Source organism: Aegilops tauschii, chromosome 3, assembly GCF_002575655.3.
Source record: "Aegilops tauschii subsp. strangulata cultivar AL8/78 chromosome 3, Aet v6.0, whole genome shotgun sequence".
Classification (NCBI taxonomy): domain Eukaryota; kingdom Viridiplantae; phylum Streptophyta; class Magnoliopsida; order Poales; family Poaceae; genus Aegilops; species Aegilops tauschii.
This window is the reverse complement of record NC_053037.3, coordinates 596,367,894-596,381,561: the sequence shown is the minus strand read 5'-3', so window position 1 is coordinate 596,381,561 and position 13,668 is coordinate 596,367,894. Positions and strand designations below refer to the sequence as shown.

Below are 13,668 nucleotides of genomic sequence, written 5' to 3'. Positions count from 1 at the left end.
CAAGGCATCATGCCAACTGTTTTGGTTTTTGACAAGTTTTGCATTTTCTGAAGTTTTGTTAGTGAAAAAGAGTCGATAAATGGCCGAACATGTCGCAACGTGCAAACAGTGTCGGAAGGCGTTCAAACCTGGCATGGATGTCTCATATGTCCATAGGCTTCCGCAAAAAGTTGGGGTCATTTATGCATATTAAAAAAAACAGTTGAGAGGAGTGTGCCAAACTGGGCCAGGTGGGTGCATCCGTGAGCATGTCGTTTTTCTTAATTTGAATGCTTATGTTTTTTGTAACTTCCGTCATTATCAATCAACATGATCATTTTCTTATGTCCAAAACATTTCCTGAAATTTGTCAAGAATTTGGAAATTCAATTATGTATGAACATTTTACAAACTAGAACACTTTTTCCAAAATTGTTAACAAATTCCCAACAATTGATGGAAAATTGAACACAAATTGCTAACCACGTACTTTCTTTAAAAAATTATCAAATTTATTGAAACGCAGACATTTCTTAAAATTTTGAACAAAAAATTTGAAAACGGAAATTTTCAAAATTCTAGAACATTTTTTCAAATTTTATATAATATTTGGAACAAGAAATTTTTAAATATTCCAAACAAATATTTCACTTTTTTAATAGGTTTCAAAAAGTATAATAAAGTTCAAAAAAGAGAAAAATGAATAAACGAAAAAGAAAAAAAAAGATATGAAAGGAAAAAACGCTTAGGCCTTGACCCAACTAGCGGACATCATCGCTCCCATTGGGCGCATGTTGGGCAGGCCCGAGCATCCACGAATTGAAAAAAAATATCATCTATTTTGAAAATAATGTTCACGTATTTGAAAATTTTCATAGATTTTCAAAAAAGTGCACTAAGAAAAGCTCAAGAAAAAAAGATTCGAAAATTTGAGAAAAGGTTGTTGAATTTTTTAAAAAACTTGAAAATTTCACACATTTAAAAAGCAAAAAGGAAAAGGGAAAAGGGAAAAATAAAACAATACAAAATCTGGTTTAAAATAGAAAAAAAAAAGGTCTGAATGTTCATAAAGTTACATTTGCCACATAAGAATCGAAAAAGAAAGTAAGTGGGCACAACATGTAAAGCATCCCGATTGGTTCCTAGAACTTGAAGTAAACCTTGAGAGTTGAGAGTTCAAATCTCCAGCGGTGCGCAATTTCTGAAGATTAAAAGAAATAGAAAAAAAGATGCCACCGTGGATACCAAATAGGGTTTGATTATGCCACGTACGCAGGTCCGTATACGGGCGGTGTGTACACAGGCCGCATATTGGTGACAACAATGTATTTTCTAAAAAGACCATCCTACACTTCATTATGAAGGGGTATAGAGATTTCTCCTATGAATAATTCTGAATCCGTAGATGGGTTCAAGTGTGCTCAAAACACAAAAGACCTAGATGATTTTTTTTAAATGGGCAAAAAGATTTGCCTCGTCTAATTAATTAAGGAGAGCTCACAAGTTCGTAGAAAAAAACAAGAAACTAAGGCCTAGCTAAGCGGCCAATACAAGGGATTACTCTCTCGATATTAAATCACGTAGGTGCTTGGCGCCCGCCATTACGCAACGTGCTTGGCGTCCACTTTGGCCTTAGTTTCTAGTAGTTTGTTTCTAGAAACTTGTGAGCTCCCGACGAGGCAACTCTTTTTGTCCCATTTAGAAAAGATCGTTTAGGTCTTTTGTGCTTTGAGCACACATGAACACATCTACGGACAAAAGAAAAAAAAATTGAGAAAGGATGGATTTTATTAGTTTAAAATGAAGCATCAAGAGAATACAGACAGAATAAGCACACACCCTGTCTCTGCATAATAAGAATGCACACAGCCAACACTAACACACACAAACACGCCAACAACTAGCAAAGTATATGATATAAAAGCTATGTGTAGGTGTGAAAAGAAGAGAAAGAAAACTCCAAAGTGATTAGATCCGCGATCAACAAACTGTAACAATGATCATATCCACACCAACCATCTCATGACTCGACATGAACGGCAAGTTTTTCAACGGCAACACCTTCAGAAAGGAAGCGGTGCTCATGGGCCGCCGTCACCGAATCCAACCATTAAGGTCGGAATCTAGGTTTTCACCCTAAAAAGTCAACCCAAACATATCCGAGCAATGTCTTCAACAAGGTAATGACGCAAAAAATGTCACAACTGTCAAGTATAACCAACTCACGTCAGCCCTAAGTTTTAACCCCAGAGCTTGAGCCGGATGCACACATCACCACCAACCAGTCACACATGCTTCGTCGCCCCCGCTTTTCCATGATCCCAACAGCTGCATGTGATGTGCTGCTCAATCATTTCTCTGCGTCAAGTCTTAGTCCAAAGTTTGCATCTCACCGCCGAAATCAGCCACCGGGTCTGAAGCGATGAACCCTCTCCGAAGACCTTTCATTGACCCTGCCCGTCGTGAGCCGCAAAATGTCGTTGTAGCATGACTAATCTGAGCGCCCAGTGTTAAGTCACTGCCGCCAGCAAACGGCGGGCAGCCGCAGCCGTGCGCCGCGCCCCGGACGAGTGGCAGACCGCCGGGACTGGGCATGCCGGATCTGAGCAACTGCGGCACCCGCCGTCTCCAGAGAGGTTCCACCGTGCCGACACATAGATGGTGGCGCTAGGTTTCGGATGTAGCCGCTAGGGTCATCCGCGTGGGAGCAACGACACGTGGTGTTTCCTTTTTCCCAGGGAACCCCATGTGAAACAAGCCTCCGTGAACCTCCCAGATCCAGAGTCACCGGATCCCGTGACCTAGTTGCCTCCACGCCCTGGAGCAAGCCGTTGTCAAGCCACAGGAAGAGACGAGCCGAAGTCTCACGATGACGCCCTGCAGCGGAATGGAGTCTTGCAATCGCGGGAGAGTTGTGTTGCTCGGCCGTCAGGTCGCCGCAGCATGCATGCAGCACGTGCAGGAGCCACACACAGAATCTAAACGCCAAGGAGCCGTCCACCGCCAGAGAGTAATCCTGCCGCCGCCGGCACCGCACGGGCTTTGCCCGGTGGCGCACCCCGGCGGCGGCAGGGGAGGGGGAGATGAGGTGGGGAGCCGAGGGCTGCTAGGGTGGGGAGCCCCGGTGCCGCTCAGGAACGGCACAGGAGCGAGATCTGGTTTTCACGATCCCTCGCGTTGCGAGTTGGCTCCTTAGGATGGAAAGATAGATGATATTTCTCATTATGACATTAACGTATGCATGACATTTGACAAATAAAAATACAAACAAAACAAAATGACAGTCATGGGCTTGCATCTATTATGGTGAGGTGTCGCTGATGTCACAACTTAAATGTGACATACCTGTGTCATATCTAGATGTGACATGGACAGATCCTCCTCAAATACACTACTGGTTCTGATTATTCTCCGCTAATTCACGGGGAAGAAACGAGTTCTTTTATGATTTTGATTTCTAGGACCGTGATTCTCTAGAATGGACCGTAAAGAAGTGGCCCTAAGTCACTATGCTATGCTAGGAGTAGGAGGGCAGGGCGTGGCGGCAGAGGGGGCAGGCGTTGCTGCGTCCCAGCCACTCGGCGATGCAACCCCGGTGAAAGCTGTGCTTCTGCGAGCACGGCATCACGCGATCTCGTCACCTGCCACGAAGTCCTCCAAGCAGATGACGCAGCCCGTGTCCGTCGTGCTAGGACCGCCCTGGCCTCCCCCGCGACAATAAACACGCTTCTCCAGGCCGGCCACCGCCGATGCTGACGCAGGGACTCCTCCGAAACCGCCGTCGCGGTAGGCGTCGCCGGGATTGGGCATGGCCGACAGGACCCGTAGGAGATCGTCGTCACCGAGGACGCCGCGGAGGAAGAGGGCCTCCGCGACGAGCAGGACCGATCGGCCGAGCTCCTCTGCCGCGTCGGCGTCGTATCCGACGGATCCAAGCTGCTGCTGCTGCTGCAATGTTGCCGCGTCCTGGTGCTGGGATGGAAGCGGGACGAGCCAGTGCTGGGCCGCCGTGCTGCTGTCGATGGCGAAGGTCAGGGCGTGCTCCATGCACTCGTCGGCCATTATTGCCATTGGTTCCGCTTCCGCAAGCAGCAAAATCTAATCTCGAAAGGAAACACGCCGCAAGATCTATCAACGAAGCGGGGATAGTTAATTAGTGTGTATAGAATAATAAATGAGGACTCGACGGACCTGTGGCAGTAATTGGCCGGCAAGCAGAAGCCAACCAATTTCGGAATAGGAGTCCGACTTCGCGGGCGACACGGACTTGCTTTCGTCTCATTGCGCGCGTTACTCAGGACAACTTTAACCGACCAAAAATAATAAAGCGGAGTAAACCCTTAAATTTAGGACGCCAATAAGTGCCACACGTGTGGCATAATGATCACCCGTCCACACGACCCTATGTGGCATACACGCAGGCAGCCCACACGACGTTGTGTGGGCGAACACTGAAACTGCCCACACGTGTGGCAGGAAGGCAGCTGGACCGAACAAATCGCTCGGGACGATCGCTTTCCCCGCCCGCACGATTTCATGCAGTGCGATCGCTGCCACCACCCCGAACGTCCATCGTATCGGCCCTACAGGCCTTCTCTATATTGGGCCCTACAATCTTAGTAAAGAATAAGAAGTCCATATTTTTTTTTTCTGCGACCAAAAAAGCCTACGATGCCATCCAATAACTTTAAAAGTAGAAAAAACCATTTGAATTTCTAGAAAAGTTGCCACTACATTTACGACTTGCCATCATGTTATTTTTTACAAAAATGGCAGGGTTTACCAAAACATATTAAATTGTCATGGAAGAAAGAAAATATGTTTCGAAAAATGACATGAACTAAAATGTTCAATAGATCATCATCCATAGAGTATAAGTTCCATGATGCATAGGCTATATTTGCCATGGGCCATGGCAATTTTGTTGAAAAATGTTCTATATATCATGATACATAGACTAAAAAATGCATAGACTTTCATGGCATGATAAAAAAATAAAAACACAGTTTTGTTGTGATAATAAAGCCCAGATTTACCATCCTATAAAACGGAAAGATGAATTTGCCATAACAGATAAGAGTGACAAACAAACTAGTACTAAAAAATCCCAATGGTTCAAACCGAAAAAATGTCGTCGTACCTACAAGCAAAATTTGCCATGGTCAAAAGATCTTTTTTATATTAAAACAATGAACTAAAAAGGAAAAGTTCATGGCAATTTGCATCTGTATCATGGGGGCAGAAAAAAAATGGATTAAAAATTTTGTGTATGTTTTTCCGTGCCAATCAAACAACACAAAAAAAGATTAAAATTGCCATGGCAAATGCATATACAAATTTACCGTGGGATTTTTGTCAAAATTGCCATTCTTATATATGATCTATTTGCTATGATTGTGAAATAATAATAAAAGATATCAAAAATTGCCATGGCAAAAACATGTTCCATGGTATTTTATCAAAACTTGCCATCTTTGTGTAATTAAATTGCCGTGTATATAAAACAACACGAAAAGAAAGATCAAAAATGCAATGGCAAATAGCGTATTCTAATTTGCCGTGGAATATGTAATCAAGTTTGCCATGCTAATATAAAAAAATTACCATGAATGTGAAAAAAATACAAAAATGATCAATAGTTGCCATGGTAAAAGCATGCTCAAAATTGCCATGGTATTTTACCAAAATTGCCATGATTGTGAAATAATAAAAAATTGTCATGGCAAAAGCATGTTCAAAACTGGCCATGGTATTTTATCAAAACTTGCCATCTTTGTGTAATTAAATTGCCGTGTATGTGAAACAACACGAAAAGAAGATAAAAATTGCCATGGCAATGCATATTCTAATATGCCATGGATTTTTTTATGAAATTTGCGATGCTAATATAAATAAATTTGCAATATTGTGAAATATTACAAAAATGATGAATAGTTGCCTTGGCAAGGGAATGTTCAAATTTGCCATGGTATTTTACCAAATTTTTCCATATTTGGTGTCATTAATTTGCCATGTAATGGAAATAACACAAGAAATTGTCAAATTTGCCATGGAAAAAATGTATATTCGAATGCCATGGCAAAATGCATATTCAATTTTTTTGTGGGTTTTTTAATCAAATTTGCCATGCTTATGTAAAAAAAAGTTGCCACGAATGTGAAATTATACAAAAAATGATCAAAAATTGTGATGGCAAAAAGCATGTTCAAACTTGCCATGGTGTTTAACCAAGACTTGACATCTTCTTTGGTATTAAGATGCCGTGTATGTGAAACAACACAAAAATCGCCGTGAACATGACAACATATTAAACTACATTTGCCATGCTCTCATAGAACAAATTGCCATGTCGCAAAGAAAAAACATGGCAACACATCATATATTTACATGGCAACACGAACCTTTTGTTAGTTCCGCGGCAACACATCATGGCAAAACTAAAAAGTTGAGTTGCCATGGCAACTAAAAACTAAAAGGTTTGGCATTTTGATAAAAAATAACACGGCAAATTTGAATGTGTTTTTGCCATGGAATTATTTTCCATCATTTCTTTGTGCTATTTTTATCCGTGGAAAAATTGTTAAACATTTTTCCATGGCAAAATTGTTCTAAATTTTGTCATGGCAAATCGGTTATTTTTTTTTTCCATGGCCAACACTCTAGTTAGCCAAGGCAAATCTGTAACTTTTTTTCACATGACAAACACTCTAGTTAGCTCAAAGGTAAATTTGCCATGGCAACTATACCATCGGGATGAGGGTAAATGTGCCACCTGAACTAACTTGCCTCTTCAAAAATTAAGAGCAAAAATCATCATATTCCTCAACACACTGCACAAACCATCAAGCAAAAATGGTAGAGACATACTAGAAAAGCCATAGGAGAGATGGCAAACGTACCGTATGTGCTGGCCCATACATGCAATGGTGGAGCTCGCCATAGAAAAGCGACGCATAAGAATCGCTCCAGCTTGGGCGCGTGCTACGCTAGACGGCAGCGCACAGCAGCGCCACGAGCCATGGGAGCTCGTCTCGAGCGTGCGGCTCGACCACTAGCTGCCACTGCCCGGGCGCATCAGCATCCGCCGCATCTGGAAGCGGCCGCCGGCGAGAAGGATGCAAAACTCGCGGCAAACACCTGCGCGCCCACAGCCGGGCCCATTAGCACCCGCCGCATCTGGAAGCGCCCCGCCTTCTCGAGGCCCCCGCGCCCGGAGAGAGCCAGCCCGGAGATAGCGGTGGTGACCTCCGCCCGCCGGCCCACCCCCACGACAGAGACGTCGTCGCATGCTCTGTCGTCCGTGCCGTGGCTATCGCCTCCCCTTACATCGGTGCCTCGATGACCTAGCCGCCGCAGCCCCCTTCCGGCACGGGATCTGAAGAAGTTTATCATGTTTTAGAATTTTCCAGAATTTAACAAGTAAAATTGACATGGCAATGTAGGTACTAAATTTGCCATGGCAAGTGAAAACTATATATTGCCATGGCAATGAAAAGTGGAATCTGCCATGGATGTGTAGTTACATTTGCCATGTCAACAAACATAGAATTGCCATTACAAATAGAAAAACAGCAAAATTTGAAGAACCTACCATGAGAGCATTACAAAGGAAAGCTGAAATTTGCCATGTTCAGAAAACATGAATGTGATGGACTTCATGAGATCAAAAATGCACTTATATGACACATAAACACATGGCAACAAAATAACACTTATATGACAAAATGGCACGGACGATTGTATGATCCTCTCCATGAAGATTTGAATTGCCATGGCAACTACTATGTCCCATCCAATACTAAAAACATGAAAAAATACAGATTGAAAATTACCATGGCAACTATGGATTGAACATGGGAGGATTTATATCAAAAAAATTCACAAACATCATATTGAAAAATGAAAACAAAAAAACTGATCATCAATTGATAGTGATCATCGCACTAAAAAATTAGGCACCTTGGCACAGGTTGTTCATTTATGAAACAAACAAATCTTCTGAATGCTAAAACAGGGTAAGGTATAATGAAGGTTTAGCTAAGTGAATTAAAATGTGGCTCACAACACAAATTACATGATGCTGAAAAACAGCACAAGTGCTCTGACAGTCCAAATCTGGCAACTCCAGCCACAGTCGCCGCCCACGAATTCAACAGGCACAATGCCTCTGTATATCGATATTGAGGGAAGGAAGCAGGGGTAAGATGCAGCTCACCTTGGGGACGTGCTGGTGAGCACGGGGGAGCCCAGGGAAGCAGGACGACCGCAGGAACTAGAGGACAGCACCGGTGGTGAGCCCGCCTCCACTGCGCCGGCCCGCCTCACACGCGCGACGCCATCCTTTCGTCGGTGGAACTCCTCTCTGCAGTGGCCCTCCTCGGCTCCGCTGCCACCAGCCATGGGAACGGCTGCGCGGGGGAGGTTAAGATGGCAGGCACACCGTGCACTTCCACGCCCTCGAGCAATCCACCGCGCGCGTCTCCACATCGTCGTCGATGCGCGCTGCGCCACCCCCGCCGCTGCCGACCCCGTGTTGGATGCGGAGGTTGGTTGGATGGGATTGGCGCCCTTGCCGTTGCCTGGTCACAAGGGTTGACGCCGCCGGCGCCCGTGGCCTGCTCTGCCAGAAGCATCCCCTGCTCCGTTGGCTCCTCGTCCGCGACGCGGTGCCGAATCGAGGCGGAGCTGCGCACGCTCGATGCAGGGACAACGAGACCCGACCTCGCCCCCCAACCTCGGCGACGATGGTAGGTCGACGCCGGCGGCCCTTCTTCAGATCCGGCGACAAAAAGGGGGAGAAGACAGTGAGGAGTGTTGGGGGAGGGGGGCGCTGGGGTGGGGGTGAAGGGGTATTGTGCCATCGCGGTCGCCGCCCACCTCACGGAGCCGGAATCTTCTCTCTCGATCGTCGGGATCCCCTCTCTCTTTCTGCTCACTCGCTCCATGGGGGAGGGGGAGAAGGGTGGGAGTGAGCGAGCGAGGAGAGGACAGCGTTCGGGCGAGGACCCAAACAGCCCGCACGACCGCTACTGCTGACGTGGCTGTGCGCCCTGCTTTAAGATTGATGCAGCGCATCTAACGACAAAGAGGGTGTTCGCGCGAAGTGGTCTCAGCCCACACGCGTGGGCGTTAATATTTTCGTAAATTTATGCAATTCTAGTATACATTTCAATTATATATTAGCACACATATAGAAACTAAACATACATATTCAAGCAAATCATGAATATAGTTTACAAATCGAACTCGAAGTTTACAAATCAAGTTATTCAACTTTAAACACACTGAATGGTCCAAATCTAGCAAATATCATGTGATAAAACAACTAGGAAGCGCTATGACGTTGCCAGTGATGCTCGATAAGATTATCTTGGGGCTAAGCATGAACTTCTCGGTTCTCAATCCTGCGATTCTCTTCAGGGAATGTCAGGATTCTATTTGTATCATACTCTGGCTCAACCGGAGTCTGTTGGTGATGTATTGAAAGTTCTCAGGCATATCCCTCCTCTCTTCAATGATCATGTTATGCAATACGATGCAACAAGTCATTATCTGCCATAGAACTTTGGAGCTCAAGTAATCGGTAGGGCCACAAACAATTGCAAACACTTCTGAAGCACACCGAAGGCTCCCTCCACAACTTTCCTAGCAGCTTCTTGACATTGGGAAAAGTGAATATTTTTGTTACCTTTTGAATGCGCAATTGTTTTGACTAATGTGACTCATGGTGGATAGATGTCGTCTGCAAGGTAGTAACCCATTGAGTAGTTGTGTCCATTGATCGAGTAGTTGCAACCAAGAACATCTCCTGTAATAATCCTAGAAAACAATAGTGTTCTCGATAGCACATTCAAGTCATTGTAAGAGCAGACAAACCAAATAATGAATGCCATATCCAAATATCCTTCATTGCAACTACCTCAAGAATGATCGTTGGATCGCTCCAGTGGCCTTTGTACTGACCCTTCCACCATGCAGGACAATTCTTCCATGTCCAGTGCACACAGTCATGTGATCCAACCATCCCTGGCCATCCTCTTGCTTCACTCTCTGTCATCAACCTCTGAGTGTCTTCCTCGCTAGGAGCTCTCATGTACTCATGTCCAAAGACATCGAGCACTACTTTAGTAAACCTTCGAACGCCCTCTAAGATTGTGCCTTCACCAATGCGGACATAGTCATCAATAGCATCGGCCGAACACCCATATGCCAAGACTCGAGCAGCCGCGACGCACTTCATCAGAGGGCTTGCAGTTATCTCTCCATTTTCCTTTCTCCTGAGCTTGAACCAGTCATCATACTTCTCAACGGTTTTTGCAATGATAAAAAATAAGACTTGTGTGCATCCGAAAGCGCCGATGAAAGTACTTCTCCGAATAAGTTGGATTGGGAGCAAAGTAGTGTCTCATGACCTTGGCATGGTCCTCCGCATATCACGGTTGATGTGTATGCTGCCAAACTACGATCCTCTTCTCGGGCGCCGAATATCATCATTGAAAATCATGCCTAAAACGGTTTCAAAGTCTTCATCGTCTTCTTCCTCTTCAGATGGCGATGAGTCCTCGAAGACCATCTGCCTCAACCTCTTCATCTACAATTCAAACGGCTCGGTTCAAAAGAAACGAATGAAAAAACTCACCTAGGCAATCTGTCGAACACTTGCGGTGCGGTGGTGATGCACCGGCATCTGCCATCGTTTTGGCCAAACCGGCGGGCGACAAAGTGTAGGAGTGACCTGCAGTGGTGCTCAAGCAAGGTCAGATGCGGTGGCTGACAAAAAAGGAGGAAATTTCGAAGCAATCTGACAAATCGGCTATGGTAGCGACGGCGTTTCACCTAGATTCTGGTAAGGGCGACGGTGGACGAACGGGCTCCGCGTCGGGTAGAAGGGGGGCGAGGACCAAGGAAGGCTACGAGGTAGCGGCTGGGTCCAGCGGGCGGTCGCCGACGAAGATGCAGTGGCGGGGGACAGGTGAGAGATAGGCGAGATTTTTCCTCCGAGCGGTAGCGGTGGAGCAAATTTAGCGACGGCATGCGCGGTTGAGGATATTTTTTCCTCCACTAACGACTAATGGAGATCGGCTAGATTTCGGTTAGAGAAGGGAAACAGAAATTATACTCCTCTAACACCGAATAGGGGATCGGTTAGAGTTGCACTGAGTACTAACAATAGGCTATGTTCAAGAAATCAAAGTAACTGTCCAAGCGCAAAAATAAAACTACCATAAAGGAAGTCAAATAAATTTGGAGAATGACCTCTCGCTTGACAACCTCCAGGAATTCATCAGTCTATGGACCATGCTTCAGGATGTTCAACTTACCGAAGGCATGGGGGGGGGGGGCAATATCACTTGGAAATTCAGCACACCAATGGTATATTTACTTTTTTCCTGCTTACAACACGCAATTCCTTGGCATCAACAGCTCCGACATGACTCACATTGTTTGGAAAGGATGGGCTACTCTAAAAATAAAACGGTGATGCTAAATCTCAGTCGACTGAGACTTCGCGAAGTCTCAGTCGACACTTCAGCCGTTAGATCTTTTGTTGCTTGAAGATTCGTGCTAGTGACTGTTTTGCCTAGTTTCGGCCTGGTTGTTAGGGGCGCATCCGGCCCAGTTATGCTTTTTTCTTATGTTTCCGCTTTTGTTTGGGCTTTTTTTGTTTGTGGGCCAGGTGGTTTGCACGTGCGATGGCCAGGTGATGCGTACTTTCTCATTGTTTTTTTCTCTTGGGTTAATCCCGCTGGTACAACAAGTATCCCCTCTTCGTGTCCAATTTCTTGTTCTTTTTGTTTATCCATTTTTTGTTGGTTAGATCTAAGAGTATTTTGGTCTTCCATCAGTACAGATTACTTAATTAAATGGGGTTCAGATAGGTGGGATTTTTGTGTGTCTCCATTTTTGTACTAGGTTTGTTTCTTGGACAGGCTAGTAGATTTGTTTGTCAGTCTGTGTGTATACTTTTTTGTCTTACATTCAATCAAATCAGCGGGCAGGTCTTTAACCGTTGATTAGTGGAACATATATTATCACAAATTGTATGTTTTTTTGTCACTTACATTCTACTAGTAGTTGTTTTTTGGGTCATCCTTTTCCCTCTGTTTTTGTCCGGTCAATCAACCGAGGTTCAGATAGTTCACTGAAAATGGACAGGCTAGAGATATATATTTTATCAGTGTTTCCTGTAGTGTTCTTTAACTTTTTTTTTTATATCAACTAGATATATGATCAGAGGCATCTATTTCGACCAACTTTTTTTTACTTTGAATACTCAAATGGGGAGGGTTGCTAGCTTTTGTTTGCACAGTTTTCAGAAAATGAGAATATCAACTGGTTACTTTGAATGAGAATATAAACTATCATTTGTTTTGTAAATTGTGTCGCCAAGGGCGTGAGCATTGACTAACTAGTTTTTCCTTTTTAGTTAATTTTGTTGTTGTTGTTTGTCTTTTTTTATGTAATCGATAATAAATAATGAACAAGGGTTTTTGACAAAATAAATTGTAATACTCATCCGCCCTGACTCACAAACATAATTTCTTCCTTTTTCTAACACAAACACTATGCATGCAATCGCAAGCGTCGCCCGGTACTTCATTCTTCACATGTATTCAACCATGTATACAATTGAACTTTTGTTTTCTCGAGGAAGCGAGGAGGGGGATTTTTTCATGTTTGCCCCCAACTTGCAATGAACTTTTTGTTTTGTTCGAGGGTCGGGAAGTGGGACAATTGCACATATACATTACGCATGGAACTACAAGCATCACCCCCTACTGTAATTGCATATATTCCACACATAAGCAATAGGACTTTGTTTTATCATAGAGGCGACTAGAGAGGGGGGCAGTTGCACGTGTACACTAGGGCTTGCAACTGCAAGTTTCGCCTCCAATGGCAACTGCATCCCCGCCAACAGGATGCAACCAGACTTTGTTTTGTCGGAGAGGGCGGCGGGAGAAGCGGGGGCAGATGCCTTTGTAACTCTAGGCATGCAACTGCAAGCATCCATCCCGACTACAATTGCATGTCTTTCAACATGGTTGCAACTGGACTTTGTTTTGTCGGAAGGGGCGACGGGAGAGGCAGGGGCAGTTGCATGTATAACTCTAGGTAAGCAACCACACATGTCTTCCAACATGGTTGTAATTGGACTTTTTGTTGTTGGAGGGAGCGGTGGGGAGAGGAGTGGAACTGCAAGCATCGATCCTGAGTACAGTTGCATGTCTTCCAATAAGGACGCAATTGGACTTTTTTGTCGGAGGGGGCGGCGGGGGAGAGGGGCAATGCAGTTGCATGCGTACAGTAGGCACGCAACTGCAAGTGTCGCCCTCGACTGCAACTACAAGCGTCATCCTCGTTTCCAGTTGCATGTCTACACACCCGACTGCAACTTGGCTTTATTTTGTCGATGGCGGCGAGAGAGAGAGGGGGGGCAATTGCATGTCTGACACTAGGCATGCAATTGCAAGTGTCGCCAGCGACTGGAATTGCATGTCTACACATCTGACTGCAAATCACCTTTGTTTTGTTGGATGGTGGTGGGAGAGGGGGCGGTTGCATGTGTGAGACTAGGCATGCAACTGCAAGTGTCACCCTCGTTTGCAATTGCATGTCTACACACCCGACTGCAACTTGCCTTTGTTTTGTTGATGGGCGGAGAGAGGGAGGAGCAATTGCATGTTT

At 44.9% G+C, this 13,668-nt stretch overlaps 1 non-coding gene across 1 annotated transcript; it reads right to left on the bottom strand.

Annotated features, from left to right (window-relative positions):
- Positions 1 to 1,177: 1,177 nt before the first annotated feature.
- Positions 1,178 to 8,957, bottom strand: LOC109745501 (uncharacterized). Its single transcript, XR_005752797.3, has 3 exons — positions 8,195 to 8,957; positions 4,171 to 7,354; positions 1,178 to 4,077 (listed from the first exon to the last, which is right to left on the bottom strand). It is a non-coding gene; the product is annotated as an uncharacterized protein (transcript).
- Between the last annotated feature and the right edge of the window lie 4,711 nt (positions 8,958 to 13,668).